This window comes from Macrobrachium rosenbergii, chromosome 4 (genome assembly GCF_040412425.1).
Source record: "Macrobrachium rosenbergii isolate ZJJX-2024 chromosome 4, ASM4041242v1, whole genome shotgun sequence".
Lineage (NCBI taxonomy): Eukaryota > Metazoa > Arthropoda > Malacostraca > Decapoda > Palaemonidae > Macrobrachium > Macrobrachium rosenbergii.
Window position 1 is genome coordinate 6,502,699 of NC_089744.1, and position 22,368 is coordinate 6,525,066.

The window sequence follows — 22,368 nt, forward strand, 5'->3', positions numbered from 1 at the left end:
GTATTTAAGTATCCAAATAAGAAATTTTATTATGCAGATTTATATTTTGTAGAGCATATGACAAATGGTTTGTATGATTAACCTTTGTTACAGCAAGTGTGTCAAGATTATGATTCCAAGTACAGAAGTAACTATTTATGCTTACCTGAGATTTTATTCATTATTGATACTTGTATAGTGTTACATCATTAACAGTTTAGATATAGTCCCGTCTTTGAGGAAAAATCTGTTCTATTGTATCCGATAAAGTTTTATTTGTGCAATCAATAATTGACGAAGAGGTTCATATACAAAACATTATTTTTTGTGACGTGTTTTGTGTACTGTATGTGATACTCTTTACAGCTTATATTGATTGTACTTTTCATATACTGTATTTAGGAGTTGTGCAGTTAATAGGAGTTTGAACATAAACACCGGAAGAAATGTTGGGCTTGATTCAAACATAGTGTCTTGAATTTCAGATAGTCATTTGTTTAAGCTGTTTTCCCAGGAAAGAATGTTCACTCTTACATGCACTATTCCACTTGGTGTGCCATCCTCCACACACCTCTCATTGGTACCTTATAACAGTTGACTCAGAGATGATGAGCTTGCATGTGTTGAACAAATAAATTGTGTATGTTAAATTTAAAACCTGCCATTTTATCAAGTACAGTTCAGAGAATAATGGTTCTTGCAATGGACACACAGTTACAAGTATCCCATACCCCCTAGTGTCTGTTAGAGTGGTTAATGCATGATTTATAGAGTACAACGCAGTGTGTGCTTAGTAACTTATTCATATGGAAGGTCATTACTGAAGCTTAACCTCTAATCAGGGCATACAAATTGATTATGCTGACTTACTAATTGAAATGAGTGAAGCCTTAGTGTGACAGTAATGAAGATTTTCCGACCAGAGGTTGTTCTTCCTTCTTTTGCCGAGATCTGACATGTAGTTGTGCATCATTGTGTGAATAAGCTTTCTAGTGGCCTATGTTTTCTTACATCCATTTTGCCTGTATTGTCTTTGTTACCTCAAATCCTCTGTTTGGTTTCAAGCTTTTTGGAGTAGTTTAAGCTTGAGTTACTTTCATGAAATGGCTGACTGTTTGGATTTATGGGCCTTGCTTTGACTCAGTAGTGTTCCCGTAATTTTCCAAAGTCCCATTACCAATTTCAGTAATGGTGCACTGGTGTTTACATACCAATGATTTTTACATTCTATGGTGGTCATTCATCTAGTTGCTGACCAGCTTGAATATTACTCTACCAATCTAGAGGCAATTATTGTCACAAAGATGTTACTGTTGTCTGATTATGCCTTAATGGTTTTTAACTGCCAGTTGTACCAAATTTTCAAGTTCTGTGGGAAATTTTCATAAAATACTTTGACGTCACTGCCAGACACACGAGGCTTCCTATGGAAGCAAGGGGCAGAGGTTGTCATTGTTCACTCAAGTGTTTGACAGGCTATGGATCAGTTGTCGAGACCTCATGTTCTACATTTAATAGAACTTTATTGGTAACACCCTTGCCTTTGGAATGTAAAATTGAACATGTACACACAGCAATTATTATATATATATATATATATATATATATATATATAGTATATATATATATATATATATATATATATATATATATATATATATATATATATATATAATATATATATATATATATATATATATATATATATATATATATATATATATATATATATATATATATAGATAGATATATATATATATATATATATATATATATATATAGAGAGAGAGAGAGAGAGAGAGAGAGAGAGAGAGAGAGAGAGAGAGAGAGAGAGAGAGAGATTTCTTCCGATTCTTCTCGGTGGCCACACGCTCTGGCTGTGCCCAGGTTTGACTGGGCCAGCTTGGCACCGTGTGGACAACACTCCAGTTTTACCTGTGGGCTTTGCTCGTTTGCAGGCAGTGCCCATCAAGCTGTGCTCGATTGTCTGGATGGGCCTTTAGTCATTCCTGGTATTCTTCTTAATGGGCAGGACCAGTCTCCTGCACTGAACTTTGAAGCATTACCCGTGAATTTTTTAATTTAAGCTGCCGTGCAAGAGGAAACTATAGCAACTAGCTATGTAATTACTTGGTAAACACTGTATACATGAAACCTTATTTTATCATAAAAATGTCATTTATGGACAAAACAGGGACATTAAATCACCTTTCCAAATTTTTGATGCCCCTAAAATTTTTCTGCCTTAAGAAGTTGCTTAGCTCTCCTGTGTTTTTTGGTGTCCTTGAACTGTGATACTGTTATGAGACATTTACAATTATAAGCGCAGTTTGATCTTTCACAGGTAATAGACAAGGCATCCTCATTTGCATGTATGCAGTTGAATAATTAAAAAAGATTGAATAGCTAAGAAGTGGTTTAAGGGGTGTAACACTTCTAATGAAGGATTAGAAAACATGCATCAAGAGTGTCCCTTCATGCCACAGGTGGAGGTGGTACCGTTCTTGTTAGATATCGCTAGACATATAAAAGTACTGTATAAGAGGGACTTGAAGAATATTTGCTGTAATGTTGAGAAACCTGGCTTGTAAATGCCATGGTTTTCATTTTTTCATACTTCTGCATTTATTTTATTATAAATCTGTAGTAATTGCTTCAGTATTCTGTTACTTTCAGATTTGAAAAAAACTTTTCCGAAAAAACTTTATTTTGTTAATGCCGCAGATTTTCCTTTGACCAAGCCAATGAATATCTGGAGTAACTTGGTGAGCCAGTTTTTGGGGGACATCTTAAGAGGAATGTTTGTTCCAATTATATTCTTGTTGAATGACTGGGAATGCCCTGAAAAGTGTGGAGAGTAGTATGTATGATTTATTAACATCATGTATCTGTGAAATGTTTGTATGTGAAGCCTCTTTCTAGCCATGATTAAGGGAGCATATCACCTCAGCTGTGGGAGGGTGGCTCCCTGTAATGGATTGTGTCAAAGAAAGCTACAATGCTGGCTGTATTTTGTGCATGAATAATACAGCTAAGATTATAATATAGCAGCTGAAGGAATGACAACTACACAAATACATCAGATCTCCAACACAAAATTTAAAGAAGAGCAGTTGTACATGTCAATGACACTACACCAAATCAGCAAGGAAACCTATGCCAAATATAAAGGAAGGGCTAACAGCTTAACACCTCTTGTAAATGTGAGAAAGCATTATTGAGACTGATGATCAATTTTGTTGACCTTGTGCAGACACCAGTGGTTACACTAAAAGTATAATATACCAATCACAGGGACTGGAGAAGAGCACTAATTGGAAATTCATGATGCATACAAACAAACAAAAGAAATCCTTCCCTTCTGAACTTGCTTGTTGGTTGGTGGCAGTTTCTTTCGAGTTTTTGGCCCTGGATTCGTGCCACAATCCAGTAAAGACTTGATTTTAGCTATGGAATCAGGATTACAGGTGACTGAATCTCCTGTATTATGGAGCAAGGCTGCTGCCCTAATTGCAGTGCTCAAGTGCTCTCATAAGTTGCAGATATAAACTTTTTGTTATTACTACCACTTGTGGTAGTGTTTATATGTTTGACAGTTTATGCAGTAGTTACATTCATCTGTGTCTTACACCTTGTTTTGAGTCTTTCCTTGGAAGCAAACTCAGTGTATCCTTCATTTTGATATTTTAGTTTGTTTTTATTATTCTCATTGTCTGCGTTATAGATCACTTGTAGAGATGTAGGCCAGGTATTTTTGAGTATTATTAACATTGTTGGATCATCATCGTTCTATATGATGCATTTGGCGTACTGTAATTCAAAATTATTGTTCATTGAATATTGCAAACATGAATAAGTGTCATATTTGGTTAGAGTTTGTACAGAGCTCTAGCCAGCATTGTATGCATCATGAATTTCCAATTAGTGCTCTTCTCCAGTCCCTGTGATTGGTATATTATACTTTGCAGTGATTGTTTCAGAGATAAGAGGATTGCATTTATGGAACTTGAATTGTTTTTTATATTTTGTCTTTTTCTTTGATTGTAAAATTATACTTTTATTGTAACCATTGGTGTCTGCACAAGGTCACCAAAATTTATCATCAGTCTCAATAATGCTTTCTCACATTTGCAAGAGGCGTTAAGCTGTCAGTCCTTCCTTTATATTTGGCATAGGTTTCCTTGCTGATTTGGTGGTGTCATTGACATGTACAGTACAACTGCTCTTCTTTAAATTTTGTGTTAGAGATGATCTGATGTATTTGTGTAGCTGTCATTCCTTCAACTGCCATATTATAATCTTAGCTGTATTATTCATACACAAAATACAGCCAGCACTGTAGCTTTCTTTTACCTCTATTACTCTCAGTATGTTTTAAATGTATTCAGATGTGTAATATGTGTTACCCTCTATCAATTATTTGTCACTGGTATTATCTCGGAAACTTTTTTTTTTTTCAGCTATCTCTTGGCAGAAGGTACTTTGCTGTGGATCATATATCTGTTCTATTTGCAGCTCATTAGGAAATGTTGTTGCCTCAGTTATTGGAGGTTCTTTGCAGTGTGCACTGTGTTCTCAGCTGAAGTGCTTTTTCGCTTCTATTGGTTCTTATCCAATTCCTTTTTTTTTTTTGGCTCTTCTGACCAGGTTGCCCAACTTCTTCAAGATCCCCATGCCTTTGTCTTAACCCTCTGGCAATAAATGATTCTCTTAGTAAACTCCTTTATGATAACAAGAGCTTTTTTTTTTTAGGTGCAACAAGGAACATTGCTCAATGAGTAAGTGCCAACTCACTCTATTAGATGGATAATCTGGGACAACATTGGCCATCACCTGTGCCATAACAAGACTTCAAGGAATAAGAAAAAGAAAGTGGTTTAAATGTAAGTAGAAGACATCTATTAAATGTAGTCTCCAGGATTTCACATAATTACACATGCAAATGTTAGCATAATTTTTCTCAGCCTCCCATACCTCATCATGGTGTGAGCTTTGCCAAAAGAAATTCTTCTGGGTGTTATTTCTGACATGGTTCAGTAATGATGGTTGATTTGATATTCTATCTTTACAAAGTAATTTTTGGTTTTGCTTATTTCCAAAAGATAATGTTTGTATGTAATGTACAGTCACCACAAAAAAACTCCGGACACCCAATGTTATAAAAATGGAAAATAATAGGTAAAGTTTTTGTTTTATTACCTTTTATTCAATATTTTGACATTTCTCCATTATTTTTAAACACATCTCTTAATCTTTTTGGCATAGAATGAGCTAAAACTTTAAGATACTGTGCATCCATGTCTTCAAACCAAAACTTCTTGATCACATCCTTCAACATAGGCAAGGATGTTTTCTCTTCTCCCATGGCATTCAGTTGTCGTTTCATGTAGGGCCAGCAGTTTTCTGTTAGATCAAGGTCTGCTGAGTTACCAGGCTAATTCAACTTCTGTACATTGTGTTTCTCAAACACCTTTTTAGCGTCATTTGATTGGTGGCAACTGAATGCCATGGGAGAAGAGAAAACATCCTTGCCTATGTTGAAGGATGCAATCAGGAAGTTTTAGCTTGAAGAAATGGATGCACAGTATTTTAAAGGTTTAGCTCATTCTATGCCAAAAAGATTAAGATACGTACTTAAAAATAATGGAGAAATGTCAAAATATTAAATAAAAGGTAATAAAACAAAAACTTTGCCTATTATTTTCTGTTTTTGTAACATCATTCTGATTTTTGTTCATTTAAAGGGGGAGTCCAGATATTTTTTTGCGGTGACTGTACACTCACTATTTACCCTTAGTCTTATTATTAGGTTTAATGTTGTTTGTAATATTATTATTATTTATCTAGTAGTGCAAAGAACCTCTGTGCTTGTATTGAAACCAAAATCATTTATGCCTTTAGTCATGTGGAGTTGTATTAGTTGTTTTTAAGATCATCAGTTGATTTCATCTGTGGTGATTGGTCAGACAGATGAGAAAACAAACTTTGTTTAATAGTCGACTGTTTTTGCATAATTTATCTTTAAGACTGTTTTTGCATAATTTTGCTTTTAAGAGGTTTTATTCCAAGTTTTTCATATTTTGCAAAAGATTCCTCTTAAAAAGTATTGCAGACTCGTTGGATAGTGCTTCCCAAGATGTTTTATGTAGTTATACACAAATCCAAACCTAGTTCACCTCTTTTAATGATATAAAGTGGCATAGTTTCAGAAATGCTGTCTGGGAAGCATGAACAAACTTTCAGCATTGTGGTTATCATTGTGACCTTCTGCTACTCCCAGCAAACTCTTGAGGTCCGTCTTTAGTTTCGGTAATTGACACGAACTTTAGAGCGAATGGTTTGTGGATTAATTGTTCATCTATCTGAGCACTGACCACACTCAGCTTTGCTTAACCTCCCAGAAGGGGAGACTAATGCTGTGGCTGTCTGGGATTCTCTTGCAGAGTGCCATGTTGCTCTCTAGAGTATACAGTTGGTATTTCTGGTCTCTCACCTGTAATGATTTAATAGTTTGTTGTATGTGGCTTTATACCTTCCTTCATTTTGCTAATTTTTTATTTTTTTTTGTTATTTTTACTTCTGTGTATGTTTAGTGTCATTTTGTCTGGCTGTCCACCTTCTCTAAACTTATCTGCCTTCCATTTTTCCTTTTATTGAAGACCAGACCCATTTGGCCAGCCCTCTGAGAGGCAGATAGGTGACTCTGCATTTCTCTTCACCCGCTTCACATTATTGATAATGCTGATAATAACTGGTTTCTGGTCCTTCTTTGTTTCACCAGACCTCTAATTGACCATCAAGTCTAAATAACACTCACAATTATGTTTGTCACATTTTGAAATTAATTGGTCCCTACAGTATTTAGGCCTACTTCTGCATTAGATTTATCACTTTTTTTGTAACTAAAGTCATTCTTCTCTCTCTCTCTGAGTTGTGCACAAACTCTCATAATATACCCAATGTCAATTGGTTTTAAGTGTTTAAATTTGAACTTAATTGTGCGTTCACAAGTGTGTGAGATGACATGATGTAACTGCTCTGGCTTATGTTTGAAGAGTTATCTGCCTTTTTTTTTTTTTTACACTAGTTTTCATTTTATCGTGATATTTTAGCAGTAATGGTAATCAAGGGATGGTACCATTATACTGTACTTCAAAGACTATTTATAATTTAATATAGGAATTGCTGTTCTCATATAACTAAGATTTGGAAATGTAGGTCTATGAACTAGCCCTTGTAAGAAGTACAGTTATCATTTACATCAAGTTTTGAATGCATAATGTGAGTAAAACCTCATGAGGAATATTATACCAAATTATTTGTTCTATGCAAATTTTGTCAGTCATTTAAATAAATTCATTTTGGATATTTACAGTAGGTTCAGGGAATATTATAAAGAAAATGAATTATATATGTACATTAGGTCTAGTGAGATATGAAACTTGTTAAAAAAAAATCTCTCTCTCTTTTAGTATTATGTGACCTCCATGAAACATTCAACACAGAGCAAATGTGTATAACAAGAATAGGACTATTTAAAAATTAGTTGAAAACAAAACCTTATGACATCATATTGTTGAATACAAATGGAGTTGACTGGTTATGTATAACCAAACTGACTTGGATAGAACTCTTAATAAAGACAAAAATATGTTAGCAAAAAATTGTACAAATTTTATAAATGAAGTAAATTTTATTTAAACTGATAAAAATTAATTTTATCAGTAATATTTACAATAGGTTTTCCCTACATTTTTTGTGCAAACTTCAAATATGAACATAAGTTAAACAAGGGCACTTAACAAAAATTCTTCCTTTGCAATCACTTCTTGTAACTTTTTTTTTATAAGTTACATACTCATGAGGTTTTAAGAATGGGTGATAAGTCTATTGATGTCATACAAGATGGACTGACTTTGACATTTAAATATCTTAACTAAAAAATTTCTGCTAAACACTTAATAGAAGCCAACTGTCAGTAGCTTAGCAATGATATTTTGTGAAATATAATCATACATGTAAATGCATTTCATTATTAAAATTAGAATTTAAACGTTATGCAATATCATAAAAATTACATTACACCTAAATACAGTGCTGACCATAAATAAAATCTTTTCTCTGGTCATATTTGGCAAATCAAGTGATGAACACCAACAAAGTGTTTGGTTTGAAATGATAGCTTCCTGTTTTAGGAATTTCATTCCAAAGTCCATATCATGAAGGGATGATGCTGTTGTAATGTCTGAAAGTCATTGTTCATGGATTTTGGCATATCACAGTACTTCAGACCTTTCGGTTTTTTTTTAACATTTCATGTCAAATTAGTGTAGATCTTGAGAAATTTCCTGGAGGACCAAGACAGGAAAATGGAAACAAAATTTTTGCAAGCTATTTTAGAAGCCTTGTAAACCACCTATGGTGTTCCCAAATTTAATTTTCTGTCCTCAAGCCAAACTTCCTTTGTACCAAGATTCCATTACTTGTTTTACAATATTTTACTTTGTACCGGATTCCATTCCTTGTGTACAGTATTTTACTTATGAGGGAGAGTTCAAAAAAAGAGAGTGACTTTCAAATATTTATAATTTTGTGAAAACCAATTTTACTTTTGCAGATTTTTTTGAGGGAGAGTTCAAAAAAAGAGTGTGACTTTCAAATATTTGTAATTTTGTGAAAACCAATTTTACTTTTGCAGATTCTTATCAGTTTTGTTCTTTTTCAGTGCTCTGCAAACTACTTCAAGATGAAAGTGTGGCCGATAAAATTACTAGCATGTTACATTCCACATCCGGATAGAAGCTGTCGAGACAAAACTTACGATTGAACATTACAGCAGCAAGAGTAAACTGGCTTTACCATTTCAGCTCTGTGGTTAACAAACAGATTGACCTCACCAAAAAGATTTTGGGAATATTATTTTAATCATGTCAGTTTTAGAACTTCAAACCACCAAAGTCATATATGTTCTTGAGTTGCGGATATCTTATCACTAAAGGAATCTTCTCTGTCAACCCAGCACAGAATTGCTAAATACCATTTAAAACTACAGTAAGAGATCAGGACTGCTACAGACCTATCACAATTACTATGGGATCCTTTTATGCTTTGAGCTTGGCTTCTGGTGACAGGATGAGAGGCCAACCAATCAACTCATAGTTCTCACTGCCAATAATTGTTTGTTCCCACACAATATACAAACCCTCGGTCCTTTACATAAGGAATTACTTTCAGCAAAGCTGGAACAGCTGTTAAAATTTCGAACAGGGCGGTTAAGCAATTAACTACCGTCCAGTAGGCTGGAGTCCCGCCTGCCCAGATGTAAATGTTTCAATTTGTTTTCAGCTGTCGTGCTATGCAGATGTGTTGGCAAAAAATTGTACAAATTTTATAAATGAAGTAAATTTTATTTAAACTGATAAAAATTTAATTTTGTCAATATTTACAATAGCTTTTCCCTACATTTTTTGTGCAAACTTCAAATATAAACAAGTTAAACAAAGGCACTTATAAAAATTCTTCCTTTGCAATCACTTCTTGTAATTTTGTTAAGTTACATACACATGATTTAACAATGGGTGAAGCCTATTGATGTCATACAAGATGGACTGACTTGACATTTAAATATCTTAATTTAACTAAAAATTTTCTGCTAAACTTAACATAAGCCAACTATTAGTAGCTTAGCAATGATATTTTGTGAAATATAATCTCAAATGCATTTCATTATTAAAATTAGAATTTAAACATTATAATATCATAAAAAGTATATTACACCTAAATACAGAGTGCTGATCATAAATAAAATCTTTGTTCATATTTGGCAAATGAAGTGATGAACACTAACAAAGTGTTTGTTTTGGATTGATAGATTCCTGTTTTAAGAATTTCATTCCAAAGTCCATATCATGAAGGGATGATGCTGTTGTAATATTTGAAAGCCATTGTTCATGGATTCTGGCATATAGTACTTCAGACCTTTGGGTTTTTTTTTAACAGTTCATGTCAAATTAGTATAGATTTTGAGAAATTTCCTGGAGGACCAAGACAGGAAAATGAAGACAAAATTTTTGCCAGTTATTTTAGAGGACTTGTAAACCACCGATGGTGTTCCGAGGTTTAATTTTCTATCCTCAAGCCAAACTTACTTTGTACCAGATTCCATTCCTTGTTTACGGTATTTTACTTATGAGGGAGAGTTTTGTTCTTTTTCAGTGTTATGCAGACTACTTCAAGATGAAAGTGTGGCCAATAAAATTACTGGCATGTTACATTCCACATCTGGATGGAAGCTGTCAAGGCAAAGCTAAGGATTGAATAGTACAGCAGTAAGAGTGAACTGGCTTTATCATTTCAGCTCTGTGGTTAACAAACACAGATATTGATCTTATCGAAAAATTTCAGAAATATTATTTTAATCATGTCAGTTTTAGAACTTCAAACCACCAAAGTCTTTTATGTTCTTGAGTCGCAAATATCTTATTACTAAAGGCATTGTCTCTGTCAACCAAGCACAGACTTGCTAAATACCACTTAAAACTACAGTAAGAGATCAAGACTGCTACAGACCTATCACAATTACTATGGGATCATTTTATGCTTTGAGTGTGGCTTTGGCGACAGGATGAGAGGCCAACCAATCAACTCTTAGTTCTCACTGCCAACAGTTGTTTGTTCCCACACAATATACAAACCCTCGGTCTTTTACATAAGGAATTGCTTTCAACAAAGCTGGAACGGTTAGGTGGTTAGGCCAATTAACTACCATCTGGTATGCAAGAGTCCCACCTGTGCGGATGTAAACATTCCAATTTGCTTTCAGCCTTCGTGCTATACAAACCTGTTAGCAAAAAATTATACAGATTTTATAAATGAAGTAAATTTTATTTAAACTGATAAAATTAATTTTATCAATATTTACAATAGCTTTTCCATACATCTTTTGCACAAACTTCAAAAATAAAACATAAGTTAAACAAAGGCGCTTACAAAAATTTTTCCTTTGCAATCACTTCTTGTAATTTTTTTGATAAGTTACATGCACATGAGGATTTAACAATGGGTGATAAGTCTATTGATGTCATACAAGATGGACTGACTTTGACATTTAAATATCTTAATTTAACTAAAAATTTTCCATTAAACACTTAATATAAGCCAACTGTTAGTAGCTTAGCAATGATATTTTGTGAAATATAATCTAAAGTGCATTTCATTATTAAAATTATAATTTAAACATATCATAAAAGTATATTACAGTACACCTAAAGACAGCGTGCTGACCATAAATAAAATCTTTTCTCTGGTCATTCAGTATTTGGCAAATTAAGTGATGAACACCAACAAAGTATTTGTTTGAGTTGATAGCTTCCTGTTGTAAGAATTTCATTCCAAAGTCCATATCATGAAGGGATGATGCTGTTGTAATGTCTGAAAGTCATTGTTCATGGAATTTGCATATTATAGTACTTCAGACCTTTGGGTTTTTTTCTGAAACAGTTCATGTCAAATTAGTATAGATTTTGAGAAATTTCCTGGAGCACCAAGACAGGAAAACGAAGACAAAATTTTTGCATGCTGTTTTAGAAGCATTGTAAACCACCTACAGTGTTCTGTGTTCCGAAGTTTAATTTTCTATCCTCAAGCCAAACTTACTTTGTACCAGATTTCATTCCTTGTTTACAGTATTTTATTTTGTACCAGATTCCATTACTTGTTTAGAGTATTTTACTTATGAGGGAGAGTTCAAAAAATAGTGATTTTCAAATATTTATAATTTTGTGTAAACCAATTTTACTTTTGCAGATTTTTTCCAGGTTTGTTCTTTGTCAGTGCTCTGCAAACTACTTCCAAGATAAAAGTGTGGCTGATAAAATTACTAGCATGTTACATTCCACATCCAGATAGAAGCTGTCAAGACAAAACTAAGGATTGAACAGTACAGCAGCAAGAGTGAACTGGCTTTACCACTTCAGCTCTGTGGTTAACAAACACATATATCGATCTTATCAAAAAGATTTCAAGAATATTATTTTAATCATGTCAGTTTTAGGAGAACTTCAAACCACCAAAGTCATTTATGTTCTTGAGTTGCAGATATCTTATCACTAAAGGAATTGTCTCTGTCAACCCAGCACAGACTTGCTAATATCTTATCACTAAAGGAATTGTCTCTGTCAACCCAGCACAGACTTGCTAAATACCATTTAAAACTACAATAAGAGATCAAGACTGCTACAGACCCACCACAATTACTATGGGATCCTTTTTATGCTTTGAGCCTGACTTCTGATGACAGGATGAGAAGGCCAACCAATCAACTCATAGTTCTCACTGCCAATAATTGTTTGTTCCCACAGTATACAAACCCTTGGTCCTTTACATAGGAATCACTTTCAGCGAAGCTGGAACGGCCATTAAACTTTCCAACAAGGCAATTAGGCAATTAACTACTGTCCGGTAGGTGGGAGTCCTGCCTGCCTGGATGTAAACATTCCAATTTGCTTTCGGCTGTCGTACTATGCAGACGTGTTTGCTGACTTTCTGCCCTGTTCACCATTTTGCTTTGTTCCCAGTGGGACCTTTTCTTTTTCTTGCTCTGGTTGTATTTGATATTTCATCATGCAAACCCATGAATCATCTAAACCTTTGCGGAAGGCCGTCACCCATCTTGTGTGCCCGGGGTTGACGGCAAAGGTTGTACGCACTTCCGCTTGCTCGTTGATGTGGACCCTCATGTCCTCTGCACTAGTTGCATAAAGCGTGACTGTAAACGTAACTCTGCTTTTGCCGAGTGTCGTTCTTGGTTGCCTGTGCAGTGGGTGAAGTTTACAAGAAGGAAACAGTACAGGAGGAAAGCTTTCAAAGCGTCGTTGGAGGGGTATACGCCACTGATTATGCCTTTGGTTGCTAACCCTCCTTCCTCATTTCTCCCTCCTGCCAAACTTCCTCGCTTGGCTATTTCTCCTCTGGGAGTGGTCTCTCTCTCTTAGTCTTCATTTGCTTCGTCGGGTGAAGATCGTTGGGGGAGATTAGGACGATCTCTTCTTAGGGGCCTCCGCTCGCTCCGAGAGGAAAAATTTTCCCTAGGAGCGAGGAGAGTCTCCCTCAACTTATCTGAATTTGTCTCCTTCTTCAGGTCAGGTGCATGAGCTCTGTGAGGCAGCTGAGCTCCATGAGGCATGGATCTCCTTAGGTCTCTCGGGCGCCCCATCAGTGCAAGGTATCCTGGCATTCTTGAAGGCATCACGTGCTCTGGAGTTTCCTGTGCTGAAGCATGCTGCTGTTACTACCACTATGACAACGGTGACCATGATGGTGTTCACGAAGGTTCCCATGTCGGTGTCTATGTACTTTACAATCTTGATGACCCCGACGGTGGTGGACCAGACTGCCGTGCATGCTCCTGCTCCCCAGTAAGTGGTGTTCCTTCCACCTACTGCCTTTGGGGTTCTAGTTGCTCCTGCTGTTCCTGTTTCCCCAGCTGCTCCTGTGGTTCCTGCTGCTATCTGGATGGGAGACGTGACCGCCATCTTCAAGATGTTGAAGAAGAGATTGAAGAGGGGTCGTAAGGTGTCGTCATCGACTTCATTGTCTGCTGCCTCCTCCCCTTCTTCTTCCGAGGCTTGCCAGCCAAAGAAGAAAGCTGCTTCTCTCTTCCCCCCCCCCACAAAGAAGACTCATCATGGGACTTCTAAGGGGCTGCCTCCCTCCACGTGAAAGTGGTGGGATCTCTTGCTGGCTCTCCCTGGTCTTTGGACCTGGGAACCATTTCGCGTAGCCCACTGAGGTCTCGCTTCTTGGGAGCCTCGAGTACGTGATCCTCCAAGATTTGCAGTCTCGAAACCAGCTCTAAGAAGCCCACTTCTAAGACTGGTTCTGTGCCTGTTTCTTTCTGAGTTTCTTTGGACACTCAGGTGGAGATGGCTCCTGCTGATCATTCTATACAAGATTCGGGGGTGTCGGGTGCTTGACAAGGTTGAGTCACAACAAGTACTCAAGTCTCCACAGAGCCTCGAGTATCCCAAACAGCACTGGAGAGTCCGCTCCCGGTCTGGTTTTGGCACAGCATGGGAGAAAGTGCCGAAGCATGCAGGTGCTTCGACACTTCCTGCCAGCACTGCTTCGAGTGCTTGGACAGGTTCCCAACCCAGTGCTTCGGACTCGAGGGTCAGAGCACCCGGAGATGCAGTGAGAAGGTCCCTTGTACAGCCTACTTCTTGTCAAGAGGTTACAGCCTCGAAGAAGACTGGAGCCCAGCCCTTGTTCACGTTCATGTGATCGACCCTGCTTGCAAGAGGAAAGTGCATGGGTGTGTTCGCGTGAACCTCTATGCTCTCTTCGGGACAGCACCTCACCATGGCATAGGGGCACTCCTAGGTCCATGCTGCCATTGCCACTGTGGGTTGGCGGCTGGCAACCGACCATGGCCTTCCTCTCCTGCTGGTTCTTCCAGTAGGACAGGTAGGAGTGCTTGATCCCCCTCCTGTCCCATCAACCTCCTTGGATTTCACTGGGAGGTGTGAGTTGGACAGGAGGGACTCCGATGAGAATGCTTCTTCTTATCGGGTTTCTATCATGAAGGCCTACGCCCCCAGGGGCTGCTGAGGTTCTCCCTCTAGGGAGAACAGATTGGGAGGACCACACCCTGGAAGGACTCTAGGTTCCTCTTCTCCAGGACATGGACACCGCCAAGATACAGAGGACCTTTTCGGAGATCGCGCTGATTCACTCCTCCTCCTCGAATCTTTTTAGGGTCCTGAAAAAGGACCCAAAAGCTTCAGTGGGGCTGCCATGATCCGGGCTTTCTGAAGGGGTACTTGATCAAGTGATAACCTGGTCTCTGGGCAGGATAATTCACTTCGATCGAACCGTTCTGAGAAGCTTCTTCCCCCTCCTCTGCCTCAACAGAAGCTTTTCTACACACCTACAGAGGTGTTGTTGCTGACTAAACAGGTCAACCCGGACCTGGTTTGTCTAGGCCCGGGTCTTTCGCTGCAGCAGCTTACTGCGGAAGAAGCAGCGAACCTGAAAGCCACCACTATGGCAGTTCTCCTGGCTGGATCTGTGATTGTTCATGGTATCCAAAGTTGCCGCCTCCTCGGATTCAATCACCCCTGGAAAGGACTCCGTCTTCAGGAGACTGTGCCAGTCTGGAGGTAGGGCCATTTCCTACCAGGCCCACCAGATGGCAAACCTGGTGCTGAAGGGTAGGGACGCTGTCCTGAATTGGATATCCAGGTCTGTAGGACCCAAGTCAACTCTGACCATCAGGAACAGACCGTTGCTGGGTTCTGCTTCTCTCTTACCCAGAGAGTTGGTAGACGCTTACGATGGACTTGAAGGATATGTATTTTCAAATACCCATCCATCCGTCCTCTCGCAAGGATATGTATTTTCAAATACCCATCCATCCGTCCTCTCGCAAGTACCTATGCTTTATCCTCTGGGAAGTGGTACTCCAATTCAGGGTACTCTGCTTTGGGCTCTCGACCGCTCCCCAGGTTTTCACGCAAATGTTCACCCTTGTGCCAGCTTGGGCCCATTTGCACGGGATATGTCTGTTGAGGTATCTCGACGATTGGCTTGTTCTGGTGAGCTCCTGCTCCTAGTTGCTCCATGACAGGGATCAACTTCTCGCGTTCTGCCACAACCTAGGGGTTGTAGTAAATCTTGAGAAATCTGATCTCATCCCCAAGCAGAGGATAAAGTACCTTGCCATACTGATAGATACGGTAGCAGCAAGTCTTTCCCTTGGACTCTCGTATCAGCAGGTTCAGGAAAGCAGCGCAGCTGTTCCTGTCTCAACGGGAAAAGCCAGCTTGGCAGAGGCAAGTTGTTATCAGTCATCTGTCATCCTTGGAGAAGCTGGTCCCTCATGGGCAGCTTTACCTTCGTTCTCTCCAGTGGAGAATGAAGGAGTTCTGGTTCCAGTCTCAAGCTCCCCAGTCCTCTATCGGAGGAGCTTTGGAATAGGATTATCTCTACATACTCCCCCTACTGGAGACTATCCAGTATCTCCTGCGAGCAAGAGGCTTTTCTCACAGAGCTGCGACAGAGATGTCTGGTTATCTCAGATCATCATATACAGCCGTGTACCAAGGAAACTGGGCCGTCTACTGTGATTAATGTCGTCAACAGGGGTGGGCTATAGAGCTGCTCTAGGGTTGGTTCTGTGTTTGAAGGATGTAGACCTTTCTTCCTCGTGGGGAATCTCTCTACTTCTCAAAAGTTTTGAGCAGTTCTGTTCCCTTAAAGATCTTAAACCTCCTAATTGGGACTTTGATCCTGGTGTTAAGTCTCACTCATGGCCCATATGAACCCTTACAGGGGTTCATCAGACAGAAATTTAACCCTCAAAACTGGTTTCTTACTGACCTTGGCTTCATCAAAGAGAGTTGGTGAACTTCATGGACTCTCTTTTAATGTTAAACACACGAGGGGTTGGGGTCTGTGGCCTTCGAATTTGTCGCCAAGACTCAAAATTCGTCAGTTCACAATGACAGATTCAGGTATTTCTCAATCCCCTCCCTTGGAGATTTTGTTGGTAACAACCCAGACAAATTACTGATATGTCCTGTCAGGGTACTGCTTACTTATTTAAGAAGGACTCGGCATCTCAGATCTGAGTGTCAAAGATTTTTTGTTAGCACAGGCCAGAACAAGAAAGGAGTGTCCAAGAACTCCTTTTGACTACATGAAGTGATTAGACAAGCTTACAGTACTTCTTCACATTCAGATTCCAATACAGTGCATGCAAGAGCACATGATAAGGCCTAGGCCCTTCCATTGCTTTCAAAAAGATCTTGTCAGTTCACAGGAATTTGAAGGCCAGTACATGGCTTTGCCAAACCACCTTCACATCCTTGTCACTTTACAGGATTCTGAAGGCAGTACATAGCTTCACCAAACCCCCTTCACATCCCTGCACATCTGCAGGATGTTGCCCACAGGTCCTTCGACATTTTTTCCTTGGGTCAGGTGGTGACTGCTCAACAGGTGGTGTCGAGTGCCCTAGCGGGACAGTTTATATCTTACCTAAGAAGCTGGTTATGAAAGTAAGAGTGATTGGGATGACTGGTCTTCTTCCTTTCCCTTTCTTTTTCTCCTCTACCAGCAGGCAGTGGAGAGATTTGATCCATCATACGCTGGAACTGGTTAGATACAGGTGAGCGAGCTCCCATTTATTTTGCTATATTTAATTGTTCCTGCACAATACAAATTCCTTATTAGAAGCAAGTCCCTTCCTCTCTCTTTCAAGGGAAGAGAGGAACTGACAACAAACAAGGTTGGTGGCTAACGTAAGTTTTGTTGTCTAACAATTACAGGTTTTTTGCCTTTCTCCAAGACACAATGTAGACTAAGCAGGAGTTCACATTGCCTCTTAGCCCAGATGTCTGGCTGCTGGGTAAACTTTTGCCTAACAGGTCAGAGGCATACAACTCCTTCATATGTCCTGTCTTTGGCTGGGAAGTGAGCCCAGGTGAACCAAACCTCTAGTTGGTTCTGAGGCTTACTTTATCCTCCCTCCAAGAGTAAGTCTCCCCTTATGTTTAGACCAAAGGTTTGTTCTGTGTATGAACAAACGCCAATTTTTAACCAATTTGTATTTTTCATAACTAACAAACCTGTGGTCTTAATGTATATGACCCACCTCAAGCCATCCCTCATTCAGTTGCCTGGGCTGGAAGAAAACTGGTACACCACAGCGTTGTTGGGTAAGCCAGGCCGGGCTGTGCCCGCCTCCTCTACTCCCACTGGCTGTCTCCCGTTGCCACCAAAATCCTTGTGCTGTTTTAACCGGACTCCAGCAGGCGCCGGAGAAATTCCCCTTGATTAATTGAAGATCAAAGCGCACATGAATATAAATTGTACAATAAACCTCTCCTTGATCTGACCATCACAGGGTCAAATATGCATGTATACACAACAAATACATTTCAGATGTTCAATACAGTAATAACAGCACCACCAGATCCAATGTCATCATAAAAAAACTAAGCAATATAATCCTCTCCCTAATCATATAGATTTCGGAAACTCAACTGAAGGTTTCATATTTGTGTACTCAAATGAAAGCTTCATTGTCTGAAAACTCAAATGAAGATGTCATTCTTATTAAATACTGAATGGGGTTTAAGTCAATTCTAATGTGCTTATTCTGTAATGCTTTGATCAAATTACTAAAGCCCCTGAATACCACAGAGCAATGACTGTGTGAAATAGTCAAATGATTCTACTCTGGTCAAAAGCACCAAACACATTTCCTTGACAACAATTGACTGGGAGATTAATGGTTTGCTATGGGATGAACAAGCTACTGTATCTGAACAATGTCCTCTGGTAAATGATAAAAGTATTTTATTCTAACGGATGGACAGAGTAGCTTCAGCCACAGTATTTTGAAAAACCAATGGCTATATGGTTGACATTACTATATTAAGTTCACTTGCTTTATGCTGAGAGTAAGTAACTTCCATTCTTCTATAAAACAAGCGCTCTTAAAACAAGTACATCTATTTAATAAAGCAGATTAAACACCAGCAAAAGTGCAGGTTAAGACAACTGTCAACCCATCTTTCAATGTTTCATTTAAATACTGACAACAGTGAAATCAAACTAATAAATTAAACATAAATATCTACCTTCTCTTGAAGAATTACAGGGCAAACAAAAAAAACATTGTTTACAGCTACAGCGTTCTGAATAGTACTTCAATATTAATGACCAAATATCTTATAAAATCCTTATAAGCACAAACTGAACAAACAGGAAACACTAAACAATGAAATTTTGTGGAAATATTTCTATATACAGAGAAATATGAATTAGGTTCTGGTACTGCTAACATACTGAACAGAAATATAAAAAAAGAGAGACCAAGAATAGGAGGAAACATGAAAGGAAGGGAAGAAGATGAAAAATAAGGAAAAGGGAACTAAAGGAAAGAAAAAGAGAACAGAAAAGGGAACTAAAGGAAAGAAAGAGAACAGAGGAGAAGCTAAAGAATGTAGACATCAATGAAAATCTTTATAGCATTAGTTGTCACTCAAAATAGACATTATTCCTGACTTTCTGCAATTATGACTTCTACCAGGTTTTCACTGGTCATGGAACGCCACATTTTAGCTATTAGAGTGACCCAGAAGCCTTAAGGCTAAGACAGGCATGAGTTTATTTAGGTGGGCTTATTTAGGTTCCTTGTGTTTTGTATGTCTTGACACATTCATATATACAGTCACACAACATCAAAATCAACATGTCAATCAATACAACATTCACAATTTGCTTATAAACTTTGACGATCAGTATGTCAGGCAACACCACATTCATCTTGATTCATTGCCTCATTCATGATTTCATACCACTCCAATGATGCCTGATTAGCATCTCTTCAGTTTCTTGCGCAGGCTTTTTCTTGCTGGATACTGAAGCCCTTTCCTTCTACCACTCCAACCACCCCTTCAATACACTGCATACTGTTAATCTTTCTCCTCCCTAGATCATAGTCAACACTAAACTACCTGTAACCATCTGCCTTTTCACTTTTCATTGCAAACTATTCTATTTTATAACTGCAAATTTGTATATTTATCTGTTCTCCCCTGAATTCTTTCATTACTCCACAGAATATTTTCAGATCCAAGGAGACATAAAATACCAATATCAGATTTACCTCCACACCCAACCTGATTCTGTACTATCCAGTCTACATATTCTTCATTTTTCATTTCATAGTGAACCTCCATTCACTCCTAAACTCAAATCCATACTTTCTCAACACTACATTCATCTCAAATTAATCTCGTGCATTCCTTGGTACTGTATTATACAATCAGCATATACACATCATAGGCCTGCGAAGTCCAACAGCCGGACAGGCTAGGCCTGCAGTATTTCTTCAAGCTACACCTAGAAATCCTTTTTTTTTTTTTTTTTTTTTTGGGTCCTATATGTTAATCCATAGGTTATGGAAAATCTTTTCGGTCAGTGTAATTAGCTCTGGCTTCGCCGTATACACACCCTTGAAGCCTGTCCTTTGACTCTTAGGCTTTTGCACTAGAAATTCTTTGGGCTAGTCCTATGACAACCTACAAAACTGATGCTGGGCCTTGTTTTAACTCCTTTGTGAGGATCGTTATCTTCAGTAGCAACTACTATTGTATATACCAGTACTTCTTCAAATCTGGAGGAAAATCAAATACTTGTCTTCTTCAAAAAATTACCTAAATTAAAATAAAATATCAGAACTTCACAATACAATACATATACAGCATATACATAACTCTATATGCTATACACATACATTACAGAGATACATATAAACAATAAATAGACTAACAAGACATAGATTTGTACACCACAAACAAAGCCATTTTAAAAACTGATTTGAAAGACAATTAACCTGAAGTTTCATTATGGTTGTTTGCACATAACTTCAGGAGAAAGAGAGAGAGATAGGGACACTCTTCTTCAGACTACTGAACTCATTAACTGCAAAGATGTAACAAACAAACAAGGGAAAGACAGATTATCATCATTATCAATTCCACAGTAAGAAACAGTTTAATAGGACTGCTGAGTCACACATCTCCCTCTCAGAGGGCTGGCCCAAGGGGATGAGTATTCAATGAGGGGGGCAAACTGGAGCCAGATAGTTACAGAAGTTGGGTACTCATCCAAACTTGATATTAAATATACACGATGACAGGCAAAAGGAAGGAAGTACAGTAATAAAGCAACATACTGTACAACAAACTGCTATATCAGTATGTGTGAGAGACCAACAATATAACCTGTACATGCCTGAAGGCAACACAGCACTACATGGGACTGCCAAGCAACCATAACAATGGTTTCTCCTTCTGGAAGGTTAAGCAAAGCAGGTCTGGTTAGTGACCATCAATTAATGCAGGCGCAATTGGCACAAAAGCTTCCACAACTGTTGCTAAAACTTGTGACATAATAGTCTATTGGGAGTGGCAAAGGGTCACGATAAACCTGCAAAGCTTAGTAGATGGTGATGTTTTCCAGACAGTAGCTCTGAGAGAAGAGAGAAGGACACAGAATTTCAGTCTGATGTGGAATGGAATAAAGAAATCTCACAGAATCGTGGATCCAAATGATTTCATTTTACCTTATCAAAAAAAATATGGCAAAAATAATGAATTGCTTCTTCAATCAATAGGAAACAAACTAGAACCACCTTGTTTGGAATTTAAGACCTTCTGTCATAATTATCCAAATAAAAAGTGAAGACACATAGACTTCCTTTTCTCTACAAGTAATACTTGAAAACCTTTTCTCGACAAGTAGTACTTGAAAAACATAAGTGAACTCTTAAGTAACTCATTGGAGTCTCACATCCACTTTTCACTTTCAACCCACAGTTTATTTAAAGCATTGAGATCTTGACAACAGTACAAGAACTGGAGAGATCTTTCCAACATTTCACTTCTGACCAAAGAGGATTTTCACATAGCAAGAGACCCCCAAAACACAGAAGTAGTACCTCTGCACTTGCACCTGTAGATAATTAACAATGGTACCGCACTCCCTTTCTCATCTTGACAGAAGACGAGGAGATAGATAAGGCTGTTCATTAGAGGTATGCCTTCCTTCAACACCCAAAGATTTGAGATTCTTCGGCCTCCTATACACAACTCGAAGCAGACAGGAATAAAGATAATTAAAAGTTCATGAATGATTCACATTGTATAGGACCACAGCAAGTCGACCTAAGAGCTGACATATTCTCTTAAATTCTTCATGTAACTTTCTTAGTGCCCAGCAAAACCACAATCCCCCCACTACATAATTTATGGAAGGCATTAAGTACTGTTTGTAATAAATCTGCATCAATGCCTCTCTACGGAAGGGAATCTTCTTTCCGACTTTGCCAACCTTCCAACACAGGCATTTTCCAAACAATTCCTCATTAAATGAACTCTATATTTCATAAATCTAGAATATAGCTGGCCACAAACATTCATAACACCAAATTCTGAATAACTGTTATAAGACGTCATGAAGTGTAGCTATCAGTTTGGTGATACATTCTCCTTCCTGCTGTTAAACACTGGAACTCTGTCCCTCATGTCCCACACTCTGTTTTCTCAGGCACTTTGTGATGTTAAGGCATACTCGAGGTTAAGGACCACACTTTTTCCTTTCCTTCAAGTTAGGGCTACCCAGTACCTTTAGGATGACTTTCTTCCCACAGGCCTTTGCATTTAAAAAAAATGCCAAGAATGGAATGGACAATGACACAAGGATACGCACAAGCCTCATGAAGATGGAGGGGTGCTAAGGCTACTTGGATTATTCCTGTGTAAACAACGTGACATCATTCAACCATCAGTAAAGTTGGAAGTTTGCCACAGAACTAGG

At 38.2% G+C, this 22,368-nt stretch overlaps 2 long non-coding RNA genes across 6 annotated transcripts in view; one reads left to right on the forward strand and one right to left on the reverse strand.

Annotated features, from left to right (window-relative positions):
* The window catches only part of LOC136830211 (uncharacterized), a 48,601-nt gene extending 39,144 nt beyond the window's left edge, over positions 1-9,457 (forward strand). The window contains exons 3-4 of the long non-coding RNA XR_010850597.1: positions 4,732-4,862; positions 8,705-9,457. This is a non-coding gene — a long non-coding RNA (uncharacterized lncRNA). The remainder of the gene's footprint in view (positions 1-4,731; positions 4,863-8,704) is intronic.
* The window catches only part of LOC136830216 (uncharacterized), a 28,500-nt gene continuing 15,497 nt past the window's right edge, over positions 9,366-22,368 (reverse strand). For 2 of the 5 annotated variants that reach the window (XR_010850600.1, XR_010850598.1), the window contains exon 3: positions 9,366-10,819. This is a non-coding gene — a long non-coding RNA (uncharacterized lncRNA). Of the gene's footprint in view, positions 10,820-11,262; positions 11,470-18,554; positions 20,165-22,368 lie in introns of those variants that run through there. The other 3 variants (XR_010850604.1, XR_010850605.1, XR_010850606.1) reach the window with 3 other exon arrangements.